At 41.6% G+C, this 21,760-nt stretch overlaps 14 non-coding genes across 14 annotated transcripts; all 14 read left to right on the top strand.

The window, feature by feature from the left end:
• The first annotated feature begins 488 nt into the window (after window positions 1-488).
• On the top strand, window positions 489-560 carry trnaq-cug (transfer RNA glutamine (anticodon CUG)). The gene has a single exon. It is a non-coding gene; the product is annotated as a tRNA-Gln (tRNA).
• A 1,222-nt stretch (window positions 561-1,782) lies between these two features.
• Window positions 1,783-1,854, top strand: trnaq-cug (transfer RNA glutamine (anticodon CUG)). The gene has a single exon. It is a non-coding gene; the product is annotated as a tRNA-Gln (tRNA).
• A 1,221-nt stretch (window positions 1,855-3,075) lies between these two features.
• trnaq-cug (transfer RNA glutamine (anticodon CUG)) lies at window positions 3,076-3,147 on the top strand. Its single transcript has one exon. It is a non-coding gene; the product is annotated as a tRNA-Gln (tRNA).
• A 1,221-nt stretch (window positions 3,148-4,368) lies between these two features.
• trnaq-cug (transfer RNA glutamine (anticodon CUG)) lies at window positions 4,369-4,440 on the top strand. Its single transcript has one exon. It is a non-coding gene; the product is annotated as a tRNA-Gln (tRNA).
• A 1,220-nt stretch (window positions 4,441-5,660) lies between these two features.
• On the top strand, window positions 5,661-5,732 carry trnaq-cug (transfer RNA glutamine (anticodon CUG)). Its single transcript has one exon. It is a non-coding gene; the product is annotated as a tRNA-Gln (tRNA).
• Window positions 5,733-6,939: 1,207 nt separating this feature from the next.
• On the top strand, window positions 6,940-7,011 carry trnaq-cug (transfer RNA glutamine (anticodon CUG)). The gene has a single exon. It is a non-coding gene; the product is annotated as a tRNA-Gln (tRNA).
• A 1,221-nt stretch (window positions 7,012-8,232) lies between these two features.
• trnaq-cug (transfer RNA glutamine (anticodon CUG)) lies at window positions 8,233-8,304 on the top strand. Its single transcript has one exon. It is a non-coding gene; the product is annotated as a tRNA-Gln (tRNA).
• Window positions 8,305-9,524: 1,220 nt separating this feature from the next.
• Window positions 9,525-9,596, top strand: trnaq-cug (transfer RNA glutamine (anticodon CUG)). The gene has a single exon. It is a non-coding gene; the product is annotated as a tRNA-Gln (tRNA).
• Window positions 9,597-10,817: 1,221 nt separating this feature from the next.
• trnaq-cug (transfer RNA glutamine (anticodon CUG)) lies at window positions 10,818-10,889 on the top strand. The gene has a single exon. It is a non-coding gene; the product is annotated as a tRNA-Gln (tRNA).
• Window positions 10,890-12,110: 1,221 nt separating this feature from the next.
• On the top strand, window positions 12,111-12,182 carry trnaq-cug (transfer RNA glutamine (anticodon CUG)). Its single transcript has one exon. It is a non-coding gene; the product is annotated as a tRNA-Gln (tRNA).
• Window positions 12,183-13,403: 1,221 nt separating this feature from the next.
• Window positions 13,404-13,475, top strand: trnaq-cug (transfer RNA glutamine (anticodon CUG)). The gene has a single exon. It is a non-coding gene; the product is annotated as a tRNA-Gln (tRNA).
• Window positions 13,476-14,696: 1,221 nt separating this feature from the next.
• On the top strand, window positions 14,697-14,768 carry trnaq-cug (transfer RNA glutamine (anticodon CUG)). Its single transcript has one exon. It is a non-coding gene; the product is annotated as a tRNA-Gln (tRNA).
• Window positions 14,769-15,989: 1,221 nt separating this feature from the next.
• Window positions 15,990-16,061, top strand: trnaq-cug (transfer RNA glutamine (anticodon CUG)). Its single transcript has one exon. It is a non-coding gene; the product is annotated as a tRNA-Gln (tRNA).
• A 3,795-nt stretch (window positions 16,062-19,856) lies between these two features.
• On the top strand, window positions 19,857-19,928 carry trnaq-cug (transfer RNA glutamine (anticodon CUG)). Its single transcript has one exon. It is a non-coding gene; the product is annotated as a tRNA-Gln (tRNA).
• Window positions 19,929-21,760: the final 1,832 nt, after the last annotated feature.

The raw sequence follows: 21,760 nt of genomic DNA, 5'->3' as shown, positions 1-21,760 counted from the left end.
GCTTGATCTGCAAGTCGAGTTTTCAAATCGTGTGTTCAACCGGCAGTTACCTGTTCCAATCAGCAGAGCAGAAATTAGTTTGCTGTTTCATGCTGCATAATGTGCGCTGAGATTATCTGTGCAATATGCATTCCTCAGGATGAATAAATGCAACGCCTTTTGAAATGCATGCAGTACATGGTTTGCACTCAACAAAACGTTGCATTTTCTTTTCATGCCAAGCATTTTGCATGAATGCATTGCAATGCCAACGCACGTTTTACCTGCCAAGACTGAAGTACAATCTGTGCTGAACAGTGTGAAACAGAAATAGATATTATGAGAAGCCATTGCCTCAACGGCATCTGTGTGAATTGCTCTGCATCGATAATTAACAGCCCGTAAATCGGTGAAACTGACGCTGTGAATGCAAAAAGGACAATCCAAAGTGTAATGTTGGAATTGATTTGGCAGATTTTGAGAAAGCTTTCAAATGTTTTGGCATAGTTGGTTCCATGGTGTAATGGTGAGCACTCTGGACTCTGAATCCAGCGATCCGAGTTCAAATCTCGGTGGAACCTGAATGTTTGTTGTCCCAGCTGCTGAAAATTTGGACCAAGCATGTAGAAGGCTGCTGTTTGGCAGTTTTGTTGCCTTTGTCATTGATGCTTGATCTGCAAGTCGAGTTTTCAAATCGTGTGTTCAACCGGCAGTTAGCTGTTCCAATCAGCAGAGTAGAAATTAGTTTGCTGTTTAATGCTGCCTTTGCCTGCACAATGTGTGCTGAGATTATCTGTGCAATATGCACTCCGCAGCATGAATAAACGCAATGCCTTTTGAAATGCATGGATTGCACTCAACAAAACGTTGCATTTTCTTTTCATGCCAAGCATTTTGCATGAATGCATTGCAATGCTAACACACGTTTTACCTGGCAAGACTGAAGTACAATCTGTGCTGAACAGTTTGAAACAGAAACAGCTATTTGAGAACCCATAGCCTCAACGGCATCTGTGTGAATTGCTCTGCATCGATAATTAACAGACCGTAAATAGGTGAAACTGACGCTGTGAATGCAAAAATATCAATCCAAAGTGTAATGTTGGAGTTGATTTTGTAGATTTTGAGGAATGTTTCAAATGGGCGACCGTAGTTGATTGCATGGTGAAATGGTGAGCACTCTGGACTCTAAACTCTAGCAATCCTGGTTCAAATCTCAGGTGGAGCCTGAATGCTTGTTGTCCCAGCTGCTGGAAATTCAGGTCAAACAAGTAAAAAACTGCAGGTTTGCAGTTTTGTTGCCTTTGACATTGATGCTTGATCTGCAAGTCGAGTTTTCAAATCGTGTGTTCAACCGGAAGTTCCCTGTTCCAATCAGCAGAGGAAAAATTAGTTTGCTGTTTCATGCTGCATAATGTGTGCTGAGATTATCTGTGCAATAGGTATTCCTCAGGATGAATAAATGCAACGCCTTTTGAAATGCATGCAGTACATGGTTTGCACTCAACAAAACGTTGCATTTTCTTTTCATGCCAAGCATTATGCATGAATGCATTGCAATGCCAACGCACGTTTTACCTGGCAAGACTGAAGTACAATCTGTGCTGAACAGTGTGAAACAGAAACAGATATTATGAGAAGCCATTGCCTCAACGGCATCTGTGTGAATTGCTCTGCATCGATAATTAACAGACCGTAAAGAGGTGAAACTGACGCTGTGAATGCAAAAAGGACAATCCAAAGTGTAATGTTGGAATTGATTTGGCAGATTTTGAGAAAGCTTTCAAATGTTTTGGCATAGTTGGTTCCATGGTGTAATGGTGAGCACTCTGGACTCTGAATCCAGCGATCCGAGTTCAAATCTCGGTGGAACCTGAATGTTTGTTGTCCCAGCTGCTGAAAATTTGGACCAAGCATGTAGAAGGCTGCTGTTTGGCAGTTTTGTTGCCTTTGTCATTGATGCTTGATCTGCAAGTCGAGTTTTCAAATCGTGTGTTCAACCGGCAGTTAGCTGTTCCAATCAGCAGAGTAGAAATTAGTTTGCTGTTTAATGCTGCCTTTGCCTGCACAATGTGTGCTGAGATTATCTGTGCAATATGCACTCCGCAGCATGAATAAACGCAATGCCTTTTGAAATGCATGGATTGCACTCAACAAAACGTTGCATTTTCTTTTCATGCCAAGCATTTTGCATGAATGCATTGCAATGCTAACACACGTTTTACCTGGCAAGACTGAAGTACAATCTGTGCTGAACAGTTTGAAACAGAAACAGCTATTTGAGAACCCATAGCCTCAACGGCATCTGTGTGAATTGCTCTGCATCAATAATTAACAGACCGTAAATAGGTGAAACTGACGCTGTGAATGCAAAAATATCAATCCAAAGTGTAATGTTGGAGTTGATTTTGTAGATTTTGAGGAATGTTTCAAATGGGCGACCGTAGTTGATTCCATGGTGAAATGGTGAGCACTCTGGACTCTCAACTCCAGCAATCCTGGTTCAAATCTCAGGGGAGCCTGAATGGTTGTTGTCCCAGCTGCTGGAAATTCAGGTCAAACAAGTAAAAAACTGCAGGTTTGCAGTTTTGTTGCCTTTGACATTGATGCTTGATCTGCAAGTCGAGTTTTCAAATCGTGTGTTCAACCGGCAGTTACCTGTTCCAATCAGCAGAGCAGAAATTAGTTTGCTGTTTCATGCTGCATAATGTGCGCTGAGATTATCTGTGCAATATGCATTCCTCAGGATGAATAAATGCAACGCCTTTTGAAATGCATGCAGTACATGGTTTGCACTCAACAAAACGTTGCATTTTCTTTTCATGCCAAGCATTTTGCATGAATGCATTGCAATGCCAACGCACGTTTTATCTGCCAAGACTGAAGTACAATCTGTGCTGAACAGTGTGAAACAGAAATAGATATTATGAGAAGCCATTGCCTCAACGGCATCTGTGTGAATTGCTCTGCATCGATAATTAACAGCCCGTAAATCGGTGAAACTGACGCTGTGAATGCAAAAAGGACAATCCAAAGTGTAATGTTGGAATTGATTTGGCAGATTTTGAGAAAGCTTTCAAATGTTTTGGCATAGTTGGTTCCATGGTGTAATGGTGAGCACTCTGGACTCTGAATCCAGCGATCCGAGTTCAAATCTCAGTGGAACCTGAATGTTTGTTGTCCCAGCTGCTGAAAATTTGGACCAAGCATGTAGAAGGCTGCTCTTTGGCAGTTTTGTTGCCTTTGTCATTGATGCTTGATCTGCAAGTCGAGTTTTCAAATCGTGTGTTCAACCGGCAGTTAGCTGTTCCAATCAGCAGAGTAGAAATTAGTTTGCTGTTTAATGCTGCCTTTGCCTGCACAATGTGTGCTGAGATTATCTGTGCAATATGCACTCCGCAGCATGAATAAACGCAATGCCTTTTGAAATGCATGGATTGCACTCAACAAAACGTTGCATTTTCTTTTCATGCCAAGCATTTTGCATGAATGCATTGCAATGCTAACACACGTTTTACCTGGCAAGACTGAAGTACAATCTGTGCTGAACAGTTTGAAACAGAAACAGCTATTTGAGAACCCATAGCCTCAACGGCATCTGTGTGAATTGCTCTGCATCGATAATTAACAGACCGTAAATAGGTGAAACTGACGCTGTGAATGCAAAAATATCAATCCAAAGTGTAATGTTGGAGTTGATTTTGTAGATTTTGAGGAATGTTTCAAATGGGCGACCGTAGTTGATTGCATGGTGAAATGGTGAGCACTCTGGACTCTCAACTCCAGCAATCCTGGTTCAAATCTCAGGGGAGCCTGAATGGTTGTTGTCCCAGCTGCTGGAAATTCAGGTCAAACAAGTAAAAAACTGCAGGTTTGCAGTTTTGTTGCCTTTGACATTGATGCTTGATCTGCAAGTCGAGTTTTCAAATCGTGTGTTCAACCGGCAGTTACCTGTTCCAATCAGCAGAGCAGAAATTAGTTTGCTGTTTCATGCTGCATAATGTGTGCTGAGATTATCTGTGCAATATGCATTCCTCAGGATGAATAAATGCAACGCCTTTTGAAATGCATGCAGTACATGGTTTGCACTCAACAAAACGTTGCATTTTCTTTTCATGCCAAGCATTATGCATGAATGCATTGCAATGCCAACGCACGTTTTACCTGGCAAGACTGAAGTACAATCTGTGCTGAACAGTGTGAAACAGAAACAGATATTATGAGAAGCCATTGCCTCAACGGCATCTGTGTGAATTGCTCTGCATCGATAATTAACAGACCGTAAATCGGTGAAACTGACGCTGTGAATGCAAAAAGGACAATCCAAAGTGTAATGTTGGAATTGATTTGGCAGATTTTGAGAAAGCTTTCAAATGTTTTGGCATAGTTGGTTCCATGGTGTAATGGTGAGCACTCTGGACTCTGAATCCAGCGATCCGAGTTCAAATCTCGGTGGAACCTGAATGTTTGTTGTCCCAGCTGCTGAAAATTTGGACCAAGCATGTAGAAGGCTGCTGTTTGGCAGTTTTGTTGCCTTTGTCATTGATGCTTGATCTGCAAGTCGAGTTTTCAAATCGTGTGTTCAACCGGCAGTTAGCTGTTCCAATCAGCAGAGTAGAAATTAGTTTGCTGTTTAATGCTGCCTTTGCCTGCACAATGTGTGCTGAGATTATCTGTGCAATATGCACTCCGCAGCATGAATAAACGCAATGCCTTTTGAAATGCATGGATTGCACTCAACAAAACGTTGCATTTTCTTTTCATGCCAAGCATTTTGCATGAATGCATTGCAATGCTAACACACGTTTTACCTGGCAAGACTGAAGTACAATCTGTGCAGAACAGTTTGAAACAGAAACAGCTATTTGAGAACCCATAGCCTCAACTGCATCTGTGTGAATTGCTCTGCATCAATAATTAACAGACCGTAAATAGGTGAAACTGACGCTGTGAATGCAAAAATATCAATCCAAAGTGTAATGTTGGAGTTGATTTTGTAGATTTTGAGGAATGTTTCAAAGGGGCGACCGTAGTTGATTCCATGGTGAAATGGTGAGCACTCTAGACTCTCAACTCCAGCAATCCTGGTTCAAATCTCAGGGGAGCCTGAATGGTTGTTGTCCCAGCTGCTGGAAATTCAGGTCAAACAAGTAAAAAACTGCAGGTTTGCAGTTTTGTTGCCTTTGACATTGATGCTTGATCTGCAAGTCGAGTTTTCAAATCGTGTGTTCAACCGGCAGTTACCTGTTCCAATCAGCAGAGCAGAAATTAGTTTGCTGTTTCATGCTGCATAATGTGTGCTGAGATTATCTGTGCAATATGCATTCCTCAGGATGAATAAATGCAACGCCTTTTGAAATGCATGCAGTACATGGTTTGCACTCAACAAAACGTTGCATTTTCTTTTCATGCCAAGCATTTTGCATGAATGCATTGCAATGCCAACGCACGTTTTACCTGCCAAGACTGAAGTACAATCTGTGCTGAACAGTGTGAAACAGAAACAGATATTATGAGAAGCCATTGCCTCAAGGCATCTGTGTGAATTGCTCTGCATCGATAATTAACAGACCGCAAATCGGTGAAACTGACGCTGTGAATGCAAAAAGGACAATCCAAAGTGTAATGTTGGAATTGATTTGGCAGATTTTGAGAAAGCTTTCAAATGTTTTGGCATAGTTGGTTCCATGGTGTAATGGTGAGCACTCTGGACTCTGAATCCAGCGATCCGAGTTCAAATCTCGGTGGAACCTGAATGTTTGTTGTCCCAGCTGCTGAAAATTTGGACCAAGCATGTAGAAGGCTGCTGTTTGGCAGTTTTGTTGCCTTTGTCATTGATGCTTGATCTGCAAGTCGAGTTTTCAAATCGTGTGTTCAACCGGCAGTTACCTGTTCCAATCAGCAGAGTAGAAATTAGTTTGCTGTTTAATGCTGCCTTTGCCTGCACAATGTGTGCTGAGATTATCTGTGCAATATGCACTCCGCAGCATGAATAAACGCAATGCCTTTTGAAATGCATGGATTGCACTCAACAAAACGTTGCATTTTCTTTTCATGCCAAGCATTTTGCATGAATGCATTGCAATGCGAACACACGTTTTACCTGGCAAGACTGAAGTACAATCTGTGCTGAACAGTTTGAAACAGAAACAGCTATTTGAGAACCCATAGCCTCAACGGCATCTGTGTGAATTGCTCTGCATCGATAATTAACAGACCGTAAATAGGTGAAACTGACGCTGTGAATGCAAAAATATCAATCCAAAGTGTAATGTTGGAGTTGATTTTGTAGATTTTGAGGAATGTTTCAAATGGGCGACAGTAGTTGATTCCATGGTGAAATGGTGAGCACTCTGGACTCTAAACTCTAGCAATCCTGGTTCAAATCTCAGGGGAGCCTGAATGCTTGTTGTCCCAGCTGCTGGAAATTCAGGTCAAACAAGTAAAAAACTGCAGGTTTGCAGTTTTGTTGCCTTTGACATTGATGCTTGATCTGCAAGTCGAGTTTTCAAATCGTGTGTTCAACCGGCAGTTCCCTGTTCCAATCAGCAGAGGAAAAATTAGTTTGCTGTTTCATGCTGCATAATGTGTGCTGAGATTATCTGTGCAATAGGCATTCCTCAGGATGAATAAATGCAACGCCTTTTGAAATGCATGCAGTACATGGTTTGCACTCAACAAAACGTTGCATTTTCTTTTCATGCCAAGCATTATGCATGAATGCATTGCAATGCCAACGCACGTTTTACCTGGCAAGACTGAAGTACAATCTGTGCTGAACAGTGTGAAACAGAAACAGATATTATGAGAAGCCATCTGTGTGAATTGCTCTGCATCGATAATTAACAGACCGTAAAGAGGTGAAACTGACGCTGTGAATGCAAAAAGGACAATCCAAAGTGTAATGTTGGAATTGATTTGGCAGATTTTGAGAAAGCTTTCAAATGTTTTGGCATAGTTGGTTCCATGGTGTAATGGTGAGCACTCTGGACTCTGAATCCAGCGATCCGAGTTCAAATCTCGGTGGAACCTGAATGTTTGTTGTCCCAGCTGCTGAAAATTTGGACCAAGCATGTAGAAGGCTGCTGTTTGGCAGTTTTGTTGCCTTTGTCATTGATGCTTGATCTGCAAGTCGAGTTTTCAAATCGTGTGTTCAACCGGCAGTTAGCTGTTCCAATCAGCAGAGTAGAAATTAGTTTGCTGTTTAATGCTGCCTTTGCCTGCACAATGTGTGCTGAGATTATCTGTGCAATATGCACTCCGCAGCATGAATAAACGCAATGCCTTTTGAAATGCATGGATTGCACTCAACAAAACGTTGCATTTTCTTTTCATGCCAAGCATTTTGCATGAATGCATTGCAATGCTAACACACGTTTTACCTGGCAAGACTGAAGTACAATCTGTGCTGAACAGTTTGAAACAGAAACAGCTATTTGAGAACCCATAGCCTCAACGGCATCTGTGTGAATTGCTCTGCATCGATAATTAACAGACCGTAAATAGGTGAAACTGACGCTGTGAATGCAAAAATATCAATCCAAAGTGTAATGTTGGAGTTGATTTTGTAGATTTTGAGGAATGTTTCAAATGGGCGACCGTAGTTGATTGCATGGTGAAATGGTGAGCACTCTGGACTCTCAACTCCAGCAATCCTGGTTCAAATCTCAGGGGAGCCTGAATGGTTGTTGTCCCAGCTGCTGGAAATTCAGGTCAAACAAGTAAAAAACTGCAGGTTTGCAGTTTTGTTGCCTTTGACATTGATGCTTGATCTGCAAGTCGAGTTTTCAAATCGTGTGTTCAACCGGCAGTTACCTGTTCCAATCAGCAGAGCAGAAATAAGTTTGCTGTTTCATGCTGCATAATGTGTGCTGAGATTATCTGTGCAATATGCATTCCTCAGGATGAATAAATGCAACGCCTTTTGAAATGCATGCAGTACATGGTTTGCACTCAACAAAACGTTGCATTTTCTTTTCATGCCAAGCATTATGCATGAATGCATTGCAATGCCAACGCACGTTTTACCTGGCAAGACTGAAGTACAATCTGTGCTGAACAGTGTGAAACAGAAACAGATATTATGAGAAGCCATTGCCTCAACGGCATCTGTGTGAATTGCTCTGCATCGATAATTAACAGACCGTAAATCGGTGAAACTGACGCTGTGAATGCAAAAAGGACAATCCAAAGTGTAATGTTGGAATTGATTTGGCAGATTTTGAGAAAGCTTTCAAATGTTTTGGCATAGTTGGTTCCATGGTGTAATGGTGAGCACTCTGGACTCTGAATCCAGCGATCCGAGTTCAAATCTCGGTGGAACCTGAATGTTTGTTGTCCCAGCTGCTGAAAATTTGGACCAAGCATGTAGAAGGCTGCTGTTTGGCAGTTTTGTTGCCTTTGTCATTGATGCTTGATCTGCAAGTCGAGTTTTCAAATCGTGTGTTCAACCGGCAGTTAGCTGTTCCAATCAGCAGAGTAGAAATTAGTTTGCTGTTTAATGCTGCCTTTGCCTGCACAATGTGTGCTGAGATTATCTGTGCAATATGCACTCCGCAGCATGAATAAACGCAATGCCTTTTGAAATGCATGGATTGCACTCAACAAAACGTTGCATTTTCTTTTCATGCCAAGCATTTTGCATGAATGCATTGCAATGCTAACACACGTTTTACCTGGCAAGACTGAAGTACAATCTGTGCAGAACAGTTTGAAACAGAAACAGCTATTTGAGAACCCATAGCCTCAACTGCATCTGTGTGAATTGCTCTGCATCAATAATTAACAGACCGTAAATAGGTGAAACTGACGCTGTGAATGCAAAAATATCAATCCAAAGTGTAATGTTGGAGTTGATTTTGTAGATTTTGAGGAATGTTTCAAAGGGGCGACCGTAGTTGATTCCATGGTGAAATGGTGAGCACTCTAGACTCTCAACTCCAGCAATCCTGGTTCAAATCTCAGGGGAGCCTGAATGGTTGTTGTCCCAGCTGCTGGAAATTCAGGTCAAACAAGTAAAAAACTGCAGGTTTGCAGTTTTGTTGCCTTTGACATTGATGCTTGATCTGCAAGTCGAGTTTTCAAATCGTGTGTTCAACCGGCAGTTACCTGTTCCAATCAGCAGAGCAGAAATTAGTTTGCTGTTTCATGCTGCATAATGTGTGCTGAGATTATCTGTGCAATATGCATTCCTCAGGATGAATAAATGCAACGCCTTTTGAAATGCATGCAGTACATGGTTTGCACTCAACAAAACGTTGCATTTTCTTTTCATGCCAAGCATTTTGCATGAATGCATTGCAATGCCAACGCACGTTTTACCTGCCAAGACTGAAGTACAATCTGTGCTGAACAGTGTGAAACAGAAACAGATATTATGAGAAGCCATTGCCTCAAGGCATCTGTGTGAATTGCTCTGCATCGATAATTAACAGACCGCAAATCGGTGAAACTGACGCTGTGAATGCAAAAAGGACAATCCAAAGTGTAATGTTGGAATTGATTTGGCAGATTTTGAGAAAGCTTTCAAATGTTTTGGCATAGTTGGTTCCATGGTGTAATGGTGAGCACTCTGGACTCTGAATCCAGCGATCCGAGTTCAAATCTCGGTGGAACCTGAATGTTTGTTGTCCCAGCTGCTGAAAATTTGGACCAAGCATGTAGAAGGCTGCTGTTTGGCAGTTTTGTTGCCTTTGTCATTGATGCTTGATCTGCAAGTCGAGTTTTCAAATCGTGTGTTCAACCGGCAGTTACCTGTTCCAATCAGCAGAGTAGAAATTAGTTTGCTGTTTAATGCTGCCTTTGCCTGCACAATGTGTGCTGAGATTATCTGTGCAATATGCACTCCGCAGCATGAATAAACGCAATGCCTTTTGAAATGCATGGATTGCACTCAACAAAACGTTGCATTTTCTTTTCATGCCAAGCATTTTGCATGAATGCATTGCAATGCGAACACACGTTTTACCTGGCAAGACTGAAGTACAATCTGTGCTGAACAGTTTGAAACAGAAACAGCTATTTGAGAACCCATAGCCTCAACGGCATCTGTGTGAATTGCTCTGCATCGATAATTAACAGACCGTAAATAGGTGAAACTGACGCTGTGAATGCAAAAATATCAATCCAAAGTGTAATGTTGGAGTTGATTTTGTAGATTTTGAGGAATGTTTCAAATGGGCGACCGTAGTTGATTCCATGGTGAAATGGTGAGCACTCTGGACTCTAAACTCTAGCAATCCTGGTTCAAATCTCAGGGGAGCCTGAATGCTTGTTGTCCCAGCTGCTGGAAATTCAGGTCAAACAAGTAAAAAACTGATGGTTTGCAGTTTTGTTGTCTTTGACATTGATGCTTGATCTGCAAGTCGAGTTTTCAAATCGTGTGTTCAACCGGCAGTTCCCTGTTCCAATCAGCAGAGGAAAAATTAGTTTGCTTTTTCATGCTGCATAATGTGTGCTGAGATTATCTGTGCAATAGGCATTCCTCAGGATGAATAAATGCAACGCCTTTTGAAATGCATGCAGTACATGGTTTGCACTCAACAAAACGTTGCATTTTCTTTTCATGCCAAGCATTATGCATGAATGCATTGCAATGCCAACGCACGTTTTACCTGCCAAGACTGAAGTACAATCTGTGCTGAACAGTGTGAAACAGAAACAGATATTATGAGAAGCCATTGCCTCAACGGCATCTGTGTGAATTGCTCTGCATCGATAATTAACAGACCGTAAAGAGGTGAAACTGACGCTGTGAATGCAAAAAGGACAATCCAAAGTGTAATGTTGGAATTGATTTGGCAGATTTTGAGAAAGCTTTCAAATGTTTTGGCATAGTTGGTTCCATGGTGTAATGGTGAGCACTCTGGACTCTGAATCCAGCGATCTGAGTTCACATCTCGGTGGAACCTGAATGTTTATTGTCCCAGCTGCTGAAAATTTGGACCAAGCATGTAGAAGGCTGCTGTTTGGCAGTTTTGTTGCCTTTGTCATTGATGCTTGATCTGCAAGTCGAGTTTTCAAATCGTGTGTTCAACCGGCAGTTACCTGTTCCAATCAGCAGAGTAGAAATTAGTTTACTGTTTAATGCTGCCTTTGCCTGCACAATGTGTGCTGAGATTATCTGTGCAATATGCACTCCGCAGGATGAATAAACGCAATGCCTTTTGAAATGCATGGATTGCACTCAACAAAACGTTGCATTTTCTTTTCATGCCAAGCATTTTGCATGAATGCATTGCAATGCTAACACACGTTTTACCTGGCAAGACTGAAGTACAATCTGTGCTGAACAGTTTGAAACAGAAACAGCTATTTGAGAACCCATAGCCTCAACGGCATCTGTGTGATTTGCTCTGCATCGATAATTAACAGACCGTAAATAGGTGAAACTGACGCTGTGAATGCAAAAATATCAATCCAAAGTGTAATGTTGGAGTTGATTTTGTAGATTTTGAGGAATGTTTCAAATGGGCGACAGTAGTTGATTCCATGGTGAAATGGTGAGCACTCTGGACTCTAAACTCTAGCAATCCTGGTTCAAATCTCAGGGGAGCCTGAATGCTTGTTGTCCCAGCTGCTGGAAATTCAGGTCAAACAAGTAAAAAACTGCAGGTTTGCAGTTTTGTTGCCTTTGACATTGATGCTTGATCTGCAAGTCGAGTTTTCAAATCGTGTGTTCAACCGGCAGTTCCCTGTTCCAATCAGCAGAGGAAAAATTAGTTTGCTGTTTCATGCTGCATAATGTGTGCTGAGATTATCTGTGCAATAGGCATTCCTCAGGATGAATAAATGCAACGCCTTTTGAAATGCATGCAGTACATGGTTTGCACTCAACAAAACGTTGCATTTTCTTTTCATGCCAAGCATTATGCATGAATGCATTGCAATGCCAACGCACGTTTTACCTGCCAAGACTGAAGTACAATCTGTGCTGAACAGTGTGAAACAGAAACAGATATTATGAGAAGCCATTGCCTCAACGGCATCTGTGTGAATTGCTCTGCATCGATAATTAACAGACCGTAAAGAGGTGAAACTGACGCTGTGAATGCAAAAAGGACAATCCAAAGTGTAATGTTGGAATTGATTTGGCAGATTTTGAGAAAGCTTTCAAATGTTTTGGCATAGTTGGTTCCATGGTGTAATGGTGAGCACTCTGGACTCTGAATCCAGCGATCCGAGTTCAAATCTCGGTGGAACCTGAATGTTTGTTGTCCCAGCTGCTGAAAATTTGGACCAAGCATGTAGAAGGCTGCTGTTTGGCAGTTTTGTTGCCTTTGTCATTGATGCTTGATCTGCAAGTCGAGTTTTCAAATCGTGTGTTCAACCGGCAGTTAGCTGTTCCAATCAGCAGAGTAGAAATTAGTTTGCTGTTTAATGCTGCCTTTGCCTGCACAATGTGTGCTGAGATTATCTGTGCAATATGCACTCCGCAGCATGAATAAACGCAATGCCTTTTGAAATGCATGGATTGCACTCAACAAAACGTTGCATTTTCTTTTCATGCCAAGCATTTTGCATGAATGCATTGCAATGCGAACACACGTTTTACCTGGCAAGACTGAAGTACAATCTGTGCTGAACAGTTTGAAACAGAAACAGCTATTTGAGAACCCATAGCCTCAACGGCATCTGTGTGATTTGCTCTGCATCGATAATTAACAGACCGTAAATAGGTGAAACTGACGCTGTGAATGCAAAAATATCAATCCAAAGTGTAATGTTGGAGTTGATTTTGTAGATTTTGAGGAATGTTTCAATTGGGCAACAGTAGTTGATTCCATGGTGAAATGGTGAGCACTCTGGACTCTAAACTCTAACAATCCTGGTTCAAATCTCAGGGGAGCCTGAATGCTTGTTGTCCCAGCTGCTGGAAATTCAGGTCAAACAAGTAAAAAACTGCAGGTTTGCAGTTTTGTTGCCTTTGACATTGATGCTTGATCTGCAAGTCGAGTTTTCAAATCGTGTGTTCAACCGGCAGTTCCCTGTTCCAATCAGCAGAGGAAAAATTAGTTTGCTGTTTCATGCTGCATAATGTGTGCTGAGATTATCTGTGCAATAGGCATTCCTCAGGATGAATAAATGCAACGCCTTTTGAAATGCATGCAGTACATGGTTTGCACTCAACAAAACGTTGCATTTTCTTTTCATGCCAAGCATTATGCATGAATGCATTGCAATGCCAACACACGTTTTACCTGGCAAGACTGAAGTACAATCTGTGCTGAACAGTGTGAAACAGAAACAGATATTATGAGAAGCCATTGCCTCAACGGCATCTGTGTGAATTGCTCTGCATCGATAATTAACAGACCGTAAAGAGGTGAAACTGACGCTGTGAATGCAAAAAGGACAATCCAAAGTGTAATGTTGGAATTGATTTGGCAGATTTTGAGAAAGCTTTCAAATGTTTTGGCATAGTTGGTTCCATGGTGTAATGGTGAGCACTCTGGACTCTGAATCCAGCGATCTGAGTTCAAATCTCGGTGGAACCTGAATATTTGTTGTCCCAGCTGCTGAAAATTTGGACCAAGCATGTAGAAGGCTGCTGTTTGGCAGTTTTGTTGCCTTTGTCATTGATGCTTGATCTGCAAGTCGAGTTTTCAAATCGTGTGTTCAACCGGCAGTTAGCTGTTCCAATCAGCAGAGTAGAAATTAGTTTGCTGTTTAATGCTGCCTTTGCCTGCACAATGTGTGCTGAGATTATCTGTGCAATATGCACTCCGCAGCATGAATAAACGCAATGCCTTTTGAAATGCATGGATTGCACTCAACAAAACGTTGCATTTTCTTTTCATGCCAAGCATTTTGCATGAATGCATTGCAATGCTAACACATGTTTTACCTGGCAAGACTGAAGTACAATCTGTGCTGAACAGTTTGAAACAGAAACAGCTATTTGAGAACCCATAGCCTCAACGGCATCTGTGTGAATTGCTCTGCATCGATAATTAACAGACCGTAAATAGGTGAAACTGACGCTGTGAATGCAAAAATATCAATCCAAAGTGTAATGTTGGAGTTGATTTTGTAGATTTTGAGGAATGTTTCAAATGGGCGACCGTAGTTGATTCCATGGTGAAATGGTGAGCACTCTGGACTCTAAACTCTAGCAATCCTGGTTCAAATCTCAGGGGAGCCTGAATGCTTGTTGTCCCAGCTGCTGGAAATTCAGGTCAAACAAGTAAAAAACTGCAGGTTTGCAGTTTTGTTGCCTTTGACATTGATGCTTGATCTGCAAGTTGAGTTTTCAAATCGTGTGTTCAACCGGCAGTTCCCTGTTCCAATCAGCAGAGGAAAAATTAGTTTGCTGTTTCATGCTGCATAATGTGTGCTGAGATTATCTGTGCAATAGGCATTCCTCAGGATGAATAAATGCAACGCCTTTTGAAATGCATGCAGTGCATGGTTTGCACTCAACAAAACGTTGCATTTTCTTTTCATGCCAAGCATTATGCATGAATGCATTGCAATGCCAACGCACGTTTTACCTGCCAAGACTGAAGTACAATCTGTGCTGAACAGTGTGAAACAGAAACAGATATTATGAGAAGCCATTGCCTCAACGGCATCTGTGTGAATTGCTCTGCATCGATAATTAACAGACCGCAAATCGGTGAAACTGACGCTGTGAATGCAAAAAGGACAATCCAAAGTGTAATGTTGGAATTGATTTGGCAGATTTTGAGAAAGCTTTCAAATGTTGTGGCATAGTTGGTTCCATGGTGTAATGGTGAGCACTCTGGACTCTGAATCCAGCGATCCGAGTTCAAATCTCGGTGGAACCTGAATGTTTGTTGTCCCAGCTGCTGAAAATTTGGACCAAGCATGTAGAAGGCTGCTGTTTGGCAGTTTTGTTGCCTTTCTCATTGATGCTTGATCTGCAAGTCGAGTTTTCAAATCGTGTGTTCAACCGGCAGTTACCTGTTCCAATCAGCAGAGTAGAAATTAGTTTACTGTTTAATGCTGCCTTTGCCTGCACAATGTGTGCTGAGATTATCTGTGCAATATGCACTCCGCAGCATGAATAAACGCAATGCCTTTTGAAATGCATGGATTGCACTCAACAAAACGTTGCATTTTCTTTTCATGCCAAGCATTTTGCATGAATGCATTGCAATGCTAACACACGTTTTACCTGGCAAGACTGAAGTACAATCTGTGCTGAACAGTTTGAAACAGAAACAGCTATTTGAGAACCCATAGCCTCAACGGCATCTGTGTGATTTGCTCTGCATCGATAATTAACAGACCGTAAATAGGTGAAACTGACGCTGTGAATGCAAAAATATCAATCCAAAGTGTAATGTTGGAGTTGATTTTGTAGATTTTGAGGAATGTTTCAAATGGGCGACAGTAGTTGATTCCATGGTGAAATGGTGAGCACTCTGGACTCTAAACTCTAGCAATCCTGGTTCAAATCTCAGGGGAGCCTGAATGCTTGTTGTCCCAGCTGCTGGAAATTCAGGTCAAACAAGTAAAAAACTGCAGGTTTGCAGTTTTGTTGCCTTTGACATTGATGCTTGATCTGCAAGTCGAGTTTTCAAATCGTGTGTTCAACCGGCAGTTCCCTGTTCCAATCAGCAGAGGAAAAATTAGTTTGCTGTTTCATGCTGCATAATGTGTGCTGAGATTATCTGTGCAATAGGCATTCCTCAGGATGAATAAATGCAACGCCTTTTGAAATGCATGCAGTACATGGTTTGCACTCAACAAAACGTTGCATTTTCTTTTCATGCCAAGCATTTTGCATGAATGCATTGCAATGCCAACGCACGTTTTACCTGCCAAGACTGAAGTACAATCTGTGCTGAACAGTGTGAAACAGAAATAGATATTATGAGAAGCCATTGCCTCAACGGCATCTGTGTGAATTGCTCTGCATCGATAATTAACAGCCCGTAAATCGGTGAAACTGACGCTGTGAATGCAAAAAGGACAATCCAAAGTGTAATGTTGGAATTGATTTGGCAGATTTTGAGAAAGCTTTCAAATGTTTTGGCATAGTTGGTTCCATGGTGTAACGGTGAGCACTCTGGACTCTGAATCCAGCGATCCGAGTTCAAATCTCGGTGGAACCTGAATGTTTGTTGTCCCAGCTGCTGAAAATTTGGACCAAGCATGTAGAAGGCTGCTGTTTGGCAGTTTTGTTGCCTTTGTCATTGATGCTTGATCTGCAAGTCGAGTTTTCAAATCGTGTGTTCAACCGGCAGTTAGCTGTTCCAATCAGCAGAGTAGAAATTAGTTTGCTGTTTAATGCTGCCTTTGCCTGCACAATGTGTGCTGAGATTATCTGTGCAATATGCACTCCGCAGCATGAATAAACGCAATGCCTTTTGAAATGCATGGATTGCACTCAACAAAACGTTGCATTTTCTTTTCATGCCAAGCATTTTGCATGAATGCATTGCAATGCTAACACACGTTTTACCTGGCAAGACTGAAGTACAATCTGTGCTGAACAGTTTGAAACAGAAACAGCTATTTGAGAACCCATAGCCTCAACGGCATCTGTGTGAATTGCTCTGCATCGATAATTAACAGACCGTAAATAGGTGAAACTGACGCTGTGAATGCAAAAATATCAATCCAAAGTGTAATGTTGGAGTTGATTTTGTAGATTTTGAGGAATGTTTCAAATGGGCGACCGTAGTTGATTGCATGGTGAAATGGTGAGCACTCTGGACTCTAAACTCTAGCAATCCTGGTTCAAATCTCATGGGAGCCTGAATGCTTGTTGTCCCAGCTGCTGGAAATTCAGGTCAAACAAGTAAAAAACTGCAGGTTTGCAGTTTTGTTGCCTTTGACATTGATGCTTGATCTGCAAGTCGAGTTTTCAAATCGTGTGTTCAACCGGCAGTTCCCTGTTCCAATCAGCAGAGGAAAAATTAGTTTGCTGTTTCATGCTGCATAATGTGTGCTGAGATTATCTGTGCAATAGGCATTCCTCAGGATGAATAAATGCAACGCCTTTTGAAATGCATGCAGTACATGGTTTGCACTCAACAAAACGTTGCATTTTCTTTTCATGACAAGCATTATGCATGAATGCATTGCAATGCCAACGCACGTTTTACCTGCCAAGACTGAAGTACAATCTGTGCTGAACAGTGTGAAACAGAAACAGATATTATGAGAAGCCATTGCCTCAACGGCATCTGTGTGAATTGCTCTGCATCGATAATTAACAGACCGCAAATCGGTGAAACTGACGCTGTGAATGCAAAAAGGACAATCCAAAGTGTAATGTTGGAATTGATTTGGCAGATTTTGAGAAAGCTTTCAAATGTTTTGGCATAGTTCGTTCCATGGTGTAATGGTGAGCACTCTGGACTCTGAATCCAGCGATCCGAGTTCAAATCTCGGTGAAACCTGAATGTTTGTTGTCCCAGCTGCTGAAAATTTGGACCAAGCATGTAGAAGGCTGCTGTTTGGCAGTTTTGTTGCCTTTGTCATTGATGCTTGATCTGCAAGTCGAGTTTTCAAATCGTGTGTTCAACCGGCAGTTAGCTGTTCCAATCAGCAGAGTAGAAATTAGTTTGCTGTTTAATGCTTCCTTTGCCTGCACAATGTGTGCTGAGATTATCTGTGCAATATGCACTCCGCAGCATGAATAAACGCAATGCCTTTTGAAATGCATGGATTGCACTCAACAAAACGTTGCATTTTCTTTTCATGCCAAGCATTTTGCATGAATGCATTGCAATGCTAACACACGTTTTACCTGGCAAGACTGAAGTACAATCTGTGCTGAACAGTTTGAAACAGAAACAGCTATTTGAGAACCCATAGCCTCAACGGCATCTGTGTGAATTGCTCTGCATCAATAATTAACAGACCGTAAATAGGTGAAACTGACGCTGTGAATGCAAAAATATCAATCCAAAGTGTAATGTTGGAGTTGATTTTGTAGATTTTGAGGAATGTTTCAAATGGGCGACCGTAGTTGATTCCATGGTGAAATGGTGAGCACTCTGGACACTTAACTCCAGCAATCCTGGTTCAAATCTCAGGGGAGCCTGAATGGTTGTTGTCCCAGCTGCTGGAAATTCAGGTCAAACAAGTAAAAAACTGCAGGTTTGCAGTTTTGTTGCCTTTGACATTGATGCTTGATCTGCAAGTCGAGTTTTCAAATCGTGTGTTCAACCGGCAGTTACCTGTTCCAATCAGCAGAGCAGAAATTAGTTTGCTGTTTCATGCTGCATAATGTGTGCTGAGATTATCTGTGCAATATGCATTCCTCAGGATGAATAAATGCAACGCCTTTTGAAATGCATGCAGTACATGGTTTGCACTCAACAAAACGTTGCATTTTCTTTTCATGCCAAGCATTTTGCATGAATGCATTGCAATGCCAACGCACGTTTTACCTGCCAAGACTGAAGTACAATCTGTGCTGAACAGTGTGAAACAGAAATAGATATTATGAGAAGCCATTGCCTCAACGGCATCTGTGTGAATTGCTCTGCATCGATAATTAACAGCCCGTAAATCGGTGAAACTGACGCTGTGAATGCAAAAAGGACAATCCAAAGTGTAATGTTGGAATTGATTTGGCAGATTTTGAGAAAGCTTTCAAATGTTTTGGCATAGTTGGTTCCATGGTGTAATGGTGAGCACTCTGGACTCTAAACTCTAGCAATCCTCGTTCAAATCTCAGGGGAGCCTGAATGTTTGTTGTCCCAGCTGCTGAAAATTTGCACCAAGCATGTAGAAGGCTGCTGTTTGGTAGTTGTGTTGCCTTTGTCATTGATGATTGATCTCTAAGTCCAGTTTTCAACCGGCAGTTAGCTGTTCCAATCAGCAGAGTAGAAATTAGTTTGCTGTTTAATGCTGCCTTTGCCTGCACAATGTGTGCTGAGATTATCTGTGCAATATGCACTCCGCAGCATGAATAAACGCAATGCCTTTTGAAATGCATGGATTGCACTCAACAAAACGTTGCATTTTCTTTTCATGCCAAGCATTTTGCATGAATGCATTGCAATGCTAACACACGTTTTACCTGGCAAGACTGAAGTACAATCTGTGCTGAACAGTTTGAAACAGAAACAGCTATTTGAGAACCCATAGCCTCAACGGCATCTGTGTGAATTGCTCTGCATCGATAATTAACAGACCGTAAATAGGTGAAACTGACGCTGTGAATGCAAAAATATCAATCCAAAGTGTAATGTTGGAGTTGATTTTGTAGATTTTGAGGAATGTTTCAAATGGGCGACCGTAGTTGATTGCATGGTGAAATGGTGAGCACTCTGGACTCTAAACTCTAGCAATGCTGGTTCAAATCTCAGGGGAGCCTGAATGCTTGTTGTCCCAGCTGCTGGAAATTCAGGTCAAACAAGTAAAAAACTGCAGGTTTGCAGTTTTGTTGCCTTTGACATTGATGCTTGATCTGCAAGTCGAGTTTTCAAATCGTGTGTTCAACCGGCAGTTCCCTGTTCCAATCAGCAGAGGAAAAATTAGTTTGCTGTTTCATGCTGCATAATGTGTGCTGAGATTATCTGTGCAATAGGCATTCCTCAGGATGAATAAATGCAACGCCTTTTGAAATGCATGCAGTACATGGTTTGCACTCAACAAAACGTTGCATTTTCTTTTCATGCCAAGCATTATGCATGAATGCATTGCAATGCCAACGCACGTTTTACCTGCCAAGACTGAAGTACAATCTGTGCTGAACAGTGTGAAACAGAAACAGATATTATGAGAAGCCATTGCCTCAACGGCATCTGTGTGAATTGCTCTGCATCGATAATTAACAGACCGCAAATCGGTGAAACTGACGCTGTGAATGCAAAAAGGACAATCCAAAGTGTAATGTTGGAATTGATTTGGCAGATTTTGAGAAAGCTTTCAAATGTTTTGGCATAGTTGGTTCCATGGTGTAATGGTGAGCACTCTGGACTCTGAATCCAGCGATCCGAGTTCAAATCTCGGTGGAACCTGAATGTTTGTTGTCCCAGCTGCTGAAAATTTGGACCAAGCATGTAGAAGGCTGCTGTTTGGCAGTTTTGTTGCCTTTGTCATTGATGCTTGATCTGCAAGTTGAGTTTTCAAATCGTGTGTTCAACCGGCAGTTACCTGTTCCAATCAGCAGAGTAGAAATTAGTTTACTGTTTAATGCTGCCTTTGCCTGCACAATGTGTGCTGAGATTATCTGTGCAATATGCACTCCGCAGCATGAATAAACGCAATGCCTTTTGAAATGCATGGATTGCACTCAACAAAACGTTGCATTTTCTTTTCATGCCAAGCATTTTGCATGAATGCATTGCAATGCTAACACACGTTTTACCTGGCAAGACTGAAGTACAATCTGTGCTGAACAGTTTGAAACAGAAACAGCTATTTGAGAACCCATAGCCTCAACGGCATCTGTGTGAATTGCTCTGCATCAATAATTAACAGACCGTAAATAGGTGAAACTGACGCTGTGAATGCAAAAATATCAATCCAAAGTGTAATGTTGGAGTTGATTTTGTAGATTTTGAGGAATGTTTCAAATGGGCGACCGTAGTTGATTCCATGGTGAAATGGTGAGCACTCTGGACACTTAACTCCAGCAATCCTGGTTCAAATCTCAGGGGAGCCTGAATGGTTGTTGTCCCAGCTGCTGGAAATTCAGGTCAAACAAGTAAAAAACTGCAGGTTTGCAGTTTTGTTGCCTTTGACATTGATGCTTGATCTGCAAGTCGAGTTTTCAAATCGTGTGTTCAACCGGCAGTTACCTGTTCCAATCAGCAGAGCAGAAATTAGTTTGCTGTTTCATGCTGCATAATGTGTGCTGAGATTATCTGTGCAATATGCATTCCTCAGGATGAATAAATGCAACGCCTTTTGAAATGCATGCAGTACATGGTTTGCACTCAACAAAACGTTGCATTTTCTTTTCATGCCAAGCATTTTGCATGAATGCATTGCAATGCCAACGCACGTTTTACCTGCCAAGACTGAAGTACAATCTGTGCTGAACAGTGTGAAACAGAAATAGATATTATGAGAAGCCATTGCCTCAACGGCATCTGTGTGAATTGCTCTGCATCGATAATTAACAGCCCGTAAATCGGTGAAACTGACGCTGTGAATGCAAAAAGGACAATCCAAAGTGTAATGTTGGAATTGATTTGGCAGATTTTGAGAAAGCTTTCAAATGTTTTGGCATAGTTGGTTCCATGGTGTAATGGTGAGCACTCTGGACTCTAAACTCTAGCAATCCTCGTTCAAATCTCAGGGGAGCCTGAATGTTTGTTGTCCCAGCTGCTGAAAATTTGCACCAAGCATGTAGAAGGCTGCTGTTTGGTAGTTGTGTTGCCTTTGTCATTGATGATTGATCTCTAAGTCCAGTTTTCAACCGGCAGTTAGCTGTTCCAATCAGCAGAGTAGAAATTAGTTTGCTGTTTAATGCTGCCTTTGCCTGCACAATGTGTGCTGAGATTATCTGTGCAATATGCACTCCGCAGCATGAATAAACGCAATGCCTTTTGAAATGCATGGATTGCACTCAACAAAACGTTGCATTTTCTTTTCATGCCAAGCATTTTGCATGAATGCATTGCAATGCTAACACACGTTTTACCTGGCAAGACTGAAGTACAATCTGTGCTGAACAGTTTGAAACAGAAACAGCTATTTGAGAACCCATAGCCTCAACGGCATCTGTGTGAATTGCTCTGCATCGATAATTAACAGACCGTAAATAGGTGAAACTGACGCTGTGAATGCAAAAATATCAATCCAAAGTGTAATGTTGGAGTTGATTTTGTAGATTTTGAGGAAT

This window comes from Pristiophorus japonicus, unplaced genomic scaffold, assembly GCF_044704955.1.
Source record: "Pristiophorus japonicus isolate sPriJap1 unplaced genomic scaffold, sPriJap1.hap1 HAP1_SCAFFOLD_99, whole genome shotgun sequence".
In the NCBI taxonomy this organism is placed as follows: Eukaryota; Metazoa; Chordata; class Chondrichthyes; family Pristiophoridae; genus Pristiophorus; species Pristiophorus japonicus.
Note: the sequence above shows the minus strand (reverse complement) of the source record. Positions and strands in the feature narration are given on the sequence as shown.